Source organism: Tachypleus tridentatus, chromosome 7 (assembly GCF_004210375.1).
Source record: "Tachypleus tridentatus isolate NWPU-2018 chromosome 7, ASM421037v1, whole genome shotgun sequence".
NCBI lineage: Eukaryota > Metazoa > Arthropoda > Merostomata > Xiphosura > Limulidae > Tachypleus > Tachypleus tridentatus.
Window position 1 is genome coordinate 87688936 of NC_134831.1, and position 8787 is coordinate 87697722.

Sequence of the window (8787 nt, forward strand, 5' to 3'; positions counted from 1 at the left end):
TGTGATGTAACTTAAGAAAGATTAGATCATGATTCAAGTTTAACTTCAGGAGGGCAATTAAACTTTCGGCGAGTTCTCGAAAAGTGTCAATTAACTTTTAAATCAAGTATAGCAAAATTGGGGCCTTTTTTTTAAGTCCTTTTTGAATATCATAATCCACTAGCTGCATTTTGGCTCCGTGATATACACACATACGGTGCTAAAGTGGGAAATTAAAAGACGTGAAATATTTCAGACTTTATTAAATAGTTTTAAGTCTAAGAAGCTGTATACGGCGTTAAGAGCAGAGCACTCTTTTGTTACGAGTAAACTTTCTTTAATACGAAGTTCAAGGTCTGAAGATTCCGTGATATTGATAAAGAAATTGCGTGACCCAAGGTTTCGACATATGAACAAATAGGTGGGTGTCTGGGTTAAATAGTGGACGGCCATTTCATTACAATACTCCTCACAAACTAGTTTTTTAAGTGGTGTTTTGTCTTGACAATGTATGAAACTTTACAGTCCCTAATATAATGAATAATTTGCAACTCTCTAAAAATACTGAAGTTTTACAGATAACAAAATTGTAGAGTTAGCAGTTTTAAATATGAAAAATTATGGTTATTGGAACTAACTCTCATTTTTCTAAATTACCGTTAGAACTACGAATGTTTGTTTGTTTTGGAATTTCGCACAAAGCTACTCGAGGGCTATCTGTGCTAGCCGTCCCTAATTTAGCAGTGTAAGACTAGAGGGAAGACAACTAGTCATCACCACCCACCGCCAACTCTTGGGCTACTCTTTTACCAAAGAATAGTGGAATTGACCATCACTTTATAATGCCCCCACAGCTGAAAAGATGAGCATATTTGTGCAACTGGGATTCAAACCCGTGACCATCAGGTTACAAGTCGATCGCCTTAACCCACCTGGCTATGTTGGGCCCTGTCTTCAGTTAATAATGCTAAAACTTACTGTTTGTCTGGGTGTTGAAGCATACTACATTTCCTTCAGCTTTGTTTAATATACATTTTAAAACTTTTTTCAATATGTTATTTGTGTAGCTTTAATTTAAGACAACAATCAGCTTGGTTGTTTTTGGAAAAAATTCCTTCAAAGTAAAACATGATGTATTTTTATATATTTAAAAACGGCTGGAATGGGTTGAGAAGATTTTTATGTAGAGGGGCAAACAACGTTTTGACCTTCTTCTGTCTCTGTCAGGTTCACAAAGAAAGAAAGAGATAACTGACCGATAGCTGACCACATGTTTGAAGGGGTTGTGTAATTGAGTGTACGAATGTATAGGGTGTGCTTGATGTTTGATTATATTTATTAATATAGTTTATGTATAAAGGTATTCCTTTGTATTGGTATTCATGTTGTTCTTTTATACAGTAGTGTTAATCCTAAAAAGAATGGCAATATTTTTCATATATGCTTCCATGTTGTTGTTGTTTTTTTCGACTCTGTACCATAGTACATTTCCTGGTGAACCTCCTTTTATTCTGCCAGTTACTCAATAGAAAACTTGTAAATACCACATTTCATCACATTCTCTAAGTTATTATTATTGACATTAAGTGGTGAATTACATGTTTTTTTTATTGTCATTGGAACTAACTCTCATTTTTCTAAATTACCGTTAGAACTACGAATGAGCACAAAAGTTTCGTTAATGCACAAAATGAATTTGGTTTGTTTGTTTTGCGCGACGGGGATGCGAACCCGCGACCTTCGGATTACGAGTCGCACGCCTTAACGCGCTTGGCCATGCCGCGCCAATGAATTTGAAATTAAAGACGTAGTGCATAACTTTTACTTAAAATCAGCACTTAAATACGTTTCAAATATTGAGGCCAAAAAGTCAAATAACTAAAACATTACCCACCATGCTTCACTAACATGCTTTTTAAGTGGCAGTTTTCAAGTCGCAAAACTGAACACAGTAAAACAGAAACATATCTTTATATTACAAGAACTTTCCTGAACCTAACATGATTACATCAGTAAAATGATCTGATTACTCGCGTGGGCTATAAGTTGGGAACCAAATCCCTGGTTTAATTTTTTTTTTAAATTCACTCTTCACATTTTCTCTGTCTAAATCATGCAAAAAGTATTATTTTGTATCATAGTAGGTCAGTGTGATAAATAAATGAAACCTTTATTAAAGTGAAGGAGATCATATTTTTATGATAAATAAAATACCTTGTTAAAGGACCAAATAGAACAAGACTAAGTCCAAGAAAGGAATATGATAAGTTGAGAATATTTCTATGATGTAGCTTTCTGTGTCCAAAGGTCAGTATTCATGTAAAATGATGACGTAAAAATTATATAAATAGTTAATTAAGCAATGAATACTCTCTTAACCACTAAGTGACATGAATTATTTTAACTCGGTGAAGCTCTGATATTAGCAGTTGCTGGATATTTGTTTTTAGTTTACTTGTGGCTCAGTTACAGTTCTTGACTAAAGAATCTAGTATAAAGTTATTAAGCATGTATGTTGCTTTTTTTTCTTTTCTGAGCTAATGATAGTTTATAAAATTGTGCAGTCAGTGCTGCATTTTTTTAAATCTAAATTAAAATTTTCATTGTGTGCATTAATTATGGCATAATGACCAAAATAAAATATATGTTGTGCAATATGATAATCAGTAAATATAATTAGAAAATATTATTTAGTTTATATGCAAAAACGGCTCGTTTGGGTTGAGAAAATATTTTACATAGAAGTGCGAACAACGTTTGCAAACAAAGTTTTACACTTAAAACTTAAACCAAACACATATTTACAGTTAAAACTATAAGAAAACATCTTTTACACTTAAAACTAAAACCAAAAACCTTTTACACTTAAAACTAAAACCAAACATCTTTTACACTTAAAACTAAAATCAAACAATTCTTTTACACTTAAAACTAAAACAAAAAACACTTTTTTACATTTAAAACTAAAATCAAACACCTTTTACACTTAAAACTAAAACTAAAACTAAAACAATTTTTTACACTTAAAACTAAAACCAAACAACTTTTTTTTTACACTTAAAACTACAACAAAACAATGTTTTACACTTAAAACTAAAACTTAACGTTTTACACTTAAAACTAAAACTAAACAATGTTTTACATTTAAAACTAAAACCAAACCTTTTTTTACATTTAAAACTATAACCAATCACCTTTTTTACACTTAAAACTATAACAAAACATCTTTTACACATAAAACTAAAACTAAAACAATGTTTTACATTTAAAACTAAAATCAAACAATGTTTTACACTTAAAACTAAAACCAAACAATGTTTTACAAAACTTAAAACTAAAATAAAAAACAAAAAACCTTTTACACTTAAAACTAAAACTAAACTACAACAAAAACTTTTTTACACTTAAAACTACGTTTTACAAAAACTAAAAAAACAATGTTTTACACTTAAAACTAAAACATTTAAAACTAAACAATTTTACACTTAAAACTAAAACTAAACAATGTTTTACACTTAAAAACTACTTAAACTAAACCAAAAATTTTTTACACTTAAAACTAAAACCAAAAAACCTTTTTACACTTAAAACTAAACCAAAAAAACCTTTTTTTACACTTAAAAAACTAAAACCAAACACCTTTTTACACGTAAAACTACAACAAAACATCTTTTTACATGTAAAACTAAAACCAAACACCTTTTTACACTTAAAACTACAACAAAACAATGTTTTACACTTAAAACTAAAACTTAACAATGTTTTACACTTAAAACTAAAACCAAACACCTTTTTACATTTAAAACTATAACCAATCATGTTTTTTTTACACTTAAAACTATAACAAAACATCTTTTACACATAAAACTAAAACCAAACAATGTTTTACATTTAAAACTAAAATCAAACACAATGTTTTACACTTAAAACTAAAACCTAAAAACAAACAATGTTTTACACTTAAAACTAAAACCAAAAACCTTTTTACACTTAAAACTAAAACCAAAAACCTTTTTACACTTAAAACTATAACAAAACATCTTTTACACATAAAACTAAAACCAAACAATGTTTTACATTTAAAACTAAAATCAAACACCTCTTTACACTTAAAGGTATAACAAAACATCTTTTTACACTTTAAAGAAAAACCAAACACCTTTTTACAGTTAAAACTCAAACCAAACACCTTTATACACTTTAATACCAGACTTTTAGAGTTATAAGTCTTCGTTCGTATTACTGGGCTCCACCAGATGTCCTTAATCTACGGGTGCCTTTGTATTTAAAATTCGAATATTTTAATATTTGTTTGCAAGCAGTTTAACATCGAGATGGCGCTGCGAAATTCATCATTATCGATTTGAACTAAAGCGCAAAAAGAATACAAACCTGACAGTATTGATGCTTCATAAAAAGTAAAATAAAACACATTTTAACTTTATGTGGTGCGTAAATGAGTCCAATGTTTTTAATTAGAAAGTTTCTAGCTAGCATAAATGTAAACTTGTTAGAGAATTTCTACTGTTTAAAATTTTGGCATGACGAAAGGGGTGTTTGATCATCAGATAAGATACATCAAAGTTCTACAGTTATCCAAGCAAAGAAAATTTGGCTAATGCCGGTTTGTTAAACAGCTAAAGAAAATAAGCAAATATAAATGTCCCGGCATGGCCAGGTGGTTAAGGTGCTCGGCTCGTAATCCGAAGGTCGTGGGTTCGAATCACCGTCACTTCGAACATGCTCGCCCTTTCAGCCGTGGGAGCATTATAATGTGACGGTCAATACCACTATTCGTTGGCAGAAAGAATAGCACAAGAGTTGGCGGTGGGTGGTGATGACAAGCTGCCTTCCCTCTAGTCTTACACTACTAAATTAGGGACGGCTAGGTGCAGTGGGCTAACAACCGACTCACTTAAAAAGCAGTTGTAGTATATGAAGGATGGAAGTCCTCACATTATACCTCATACGTATATATGTCTCTCTACTACGAAACAAACAGAGTAAATAGAGTACAACAATTTCCTAGGCCATAAAGTATAGTACGACGCATACCCACACAGCTGTTGGGTTCGACCCCACTAAAACGTTAATTAAAAGAACTTCTTAATATATGATTTGCTACTAAAGAACACAGTTGTGTTAACTAAATTTATAGGCCAATTCCTGTTTCACAAACCTTTTTAATTGTCTAAAGTTTCAGGTTATTTGATAAAAATCATTTTAGTTGTTTTATTATTTACTTCTTGTTATTAAAGTCAAGTTGTACATAAATTATTTATCTATTGAAAACACTGTATGGGTTACATCATACACCTAAACTGCCCTGACATCCAGTGAAATGTGAATTGCAGTCAGTAAATAAGATTATTAATTATTAGAACATCAGCTGTCAAATTATTGTGTGGATATTTGTTATTTATTTTATTTCTACAAATAACTTTAATAATATGATAAAAGTATAATGTTATTATATTTTAAATACAATTTTATGTTTATTTGTGTTTCTGAATTATTCACTATAATATATGAAAAAATGCTATTAAGCGCAATCTACATTATATAAACTAATTATGTAAAATTTTATTGGTTGAAGTATAATATTTAAAATTGGTTAAAGATGTAATACTGAAGACATCTTACAATGTTCTTCATTGTGACCAACACTTGTTTTAAAAAGTACACATTTCTTTCATTGTTTCATGTTTAACTGTATGGTGTAAGTAAGCAACATTGACCACGATATAATATTTCACATTGTTCGTATGTCATTTGAATAAATGGGAAGATAAACATAGTGTTCTAATTAGTAGTTTTAAAATATAAAACACATTATTATACTTGTGTTGTGAATTGTTTGTATATTTCTTTTATCAGCCAGTAATTAAAATACCACTGGGCTTGTTATTTGAACAATAAACAGATATGCGAGGAATGTGAGAAAAGTATCACCTCTTGTCTATTGTCGACTTTGTTCTTTCGAGGACTAGCCTGCAATGTGAGAAAGACAAAGATGAACTGTACAAAGAGATGGGTCAATATGCAAATAATTAAACGTATTAAAAGATAGAAATAAATACATTTTCATAATATCTTATTATAAATGGAGCTGAAAGTTCATTCTAAATCCCATATCTAAAGGTTTTCTTGATAATTTGTATAGTAAATCTACTTACACTTATGAAATACTATTCAGTAGTGGTATAGATATGTCTCGTATACAATAATTTTTTAAAAATAAATTTTTGATATAATTAGATTATGAAACATTAAAGTTTTTAATATAATTGTAAAATGATAAAATGATCATGGATGCATAACAAAAATATTCCCCCCTGGATATTAATTACTAAAACAGTGATTTGTTTTGTTTTAAATTTCGCGCAAAGCTACATGAGGATTATCTGCGCTAGCCGTCCCTAATTTAACAGTGTAAGGCTAGAGGGAAGGCAACTAGTCACCATCGCTGACCGCCAACTCTTGGGCTACTCTTTTACCAACGAATAGTGGGATTGACCTTCACATTATAACGCCCACATAGCTGAAAGGTCGAGCATGTTTGGTGTGACGGGGATTCGACCCCGCCACTCTCGGGATTACGAGTGGATTGCCTTAACCACTTGGCCATACCGGGCCTAAGCGATTACTGTGTGTGTTTTTTCTTATAGCAAAGCCACATCGGGCTATCTGCTGAGCCCACCAAGGGAAATCGAACCCCTGATTTTAGCATTGTAAATCCGTAAAGATACCGCTGTATTAGCGGGGGACAAAAGAGAAACAGATAAGGTGAGTACTTTCTTCATCTTTGTACTGTGGGTTAAAGTATACCCATGACATTCACTAAAAATATACCACTGTTTGTCCTGTTTCTTCCCTCTCCCCCAACACCCGGAGATACATCAAGTCAGATTATCGCCCGGAATTGTTACCAGTGGAACAATGGTAAATTTAAAGACTTACAATGCTATAATTACGGATTAGATTCCTGGTGTTAGGCACAGCATATCACTCACTGTGATTTTGCTCTGTAACAAAAAGCAGCAAGTACTTCTAAAGCGTATGTGTTATTTTTAAAACCCAGTAACAGGTATGAGCAAATCCTTCATTAAACCACGTGCAACAGAGGGCGGTGCATGCGTTTTCTGAAGAATTGAGATCTGAAATTAAAAATATGAACTTCATTACAACATTTAATTTTGTTTTCCCACGTATGATGAACAAATGATTGGGAAAGACCCAATCTGTCTTTCCTCTAGTCTTACACTGCTAAATTAGGGACGGCTAGCGCAGATTGCCCTCGAATACCTTTGCGCGAAATTCAAGACAAACCAAACAAACAAACCAGTAATCCCGTCCATGCGTTCGAGTGACAGCCTGACATTATATACTTCCACTTGCTGAAACCCATGATTGACAGAGAAAAAATTATTTTACTAAGAACGATAACTCTAGTGACCACACTAACATTCTCGTAACCAATCACACCTACGATACGGTATTTTTAGAAACCTATCACAGATGATAGTATCTCCTACATTTAGCCACGCGACGCCCATGTAGCGACGCCATATGATCGTTCATATTGAATTATCTTATTAAGTATGTGACCACTGTGATGGATTTACTAACACATATCTGATATCACAATAAACAATTCAAAGATGTATAAAAGGAGGGAAAAGAAAGAAAAATAAATCCAGATGAAATGTTGGGTAATCAGTAAAGCCGCCCAATAGCCAGACACAATCGAAGTGGAGAAGTCTTTATTTAACAACTGGGTGAATAATAGGGAAAGATGAGAAGTGCAGAAACAATGAGAAAGAGACAAAATTCAAAAGATTATCTGTGGTAATAGACATGGACAGAGGCTTGATGAATCAGGAAAGGAAAAATGTAACACATTCAACCAGAGACTGGGCTGAGACAATGGAACTGACTAAGTTTCCGTTCATTGGTAGATGCGCACGCACATGCTTATTTCCCTACATGAGCGCGAAGGTGCTGATTTTGTGAAGAAATTTGTACATTGACACGCAAAAGGTTATTTTCGTACATGTGCTTGTATGTGTACAAATTAATATTCCTACATGTGCATAAATTAAAGATGCGCACGCATGTGCTTATTTTAATACATGTGTGTTCATGAGCTTATTTTGGTTCATGCGCGTGCTAGTACGTAAATTGTAAGATGCGCGTGCACTTGCTTATTTTCATACATGTGCGATCAGGCGCTTGTTTGGTAGATGCGCACGCTGGTGCTTATTTTTTTCATGAGCGCGAAGTAAGTACAATTGTAGATGCGCTCGCAGGTGTGTGACTTGGTACAATGGTGTTCATATATTTCGGCAAATAATACGGATTCATTATTTTGGCTTTCATTAAAATTATTATAAGCTTCTAATTATTTTTTAATATGTACAGGCTAGCAAAGATGTTAATCAAACAACGGATTTTGTCTGCAATGAACAGAATCAAAAAGGATTGAGATCATGGATATTGGTGGTTAAGGAGATGTCAAAAGTTTCTTCAAATCTTAGGTATGACGTATGGAAGTATTGTCGTCTTTGGAGTACCTGTATATCACAAATCATACTGAGATATTCATTCTAAAGGAACGAAAAGTTCATTGTATGTCAGGAAAATATGCCTCAAATCTTGAATCCACCACCATAGACTTGAATATTTGGAACACATAACAGGGGCGATTTATTCTCGTGTATTTTTGTTAATCTGTCTTCTTCTACCTACGTAAATAAACAAAAAAAAATGTGGTCTACACTTTTGGATCATGGGTGTGTTATAAGAGTA

The 8787-nt window shown here is 32.4% G+C and overlaps 1 protein-coding gene across 1 annotated transcript in view; it reads left to right on the forward strand.

Moving 5' to 3' along the window:
- The window catches only part of LOC143256118 (uncharacterized), a 60397-nt gene that overhangs the window by 23446 nt on the left and 28164 nt on the right, over window positions 1–8787 (forward strand). The gene's annotated exons all lie outside the window — the stretch shown is intronic.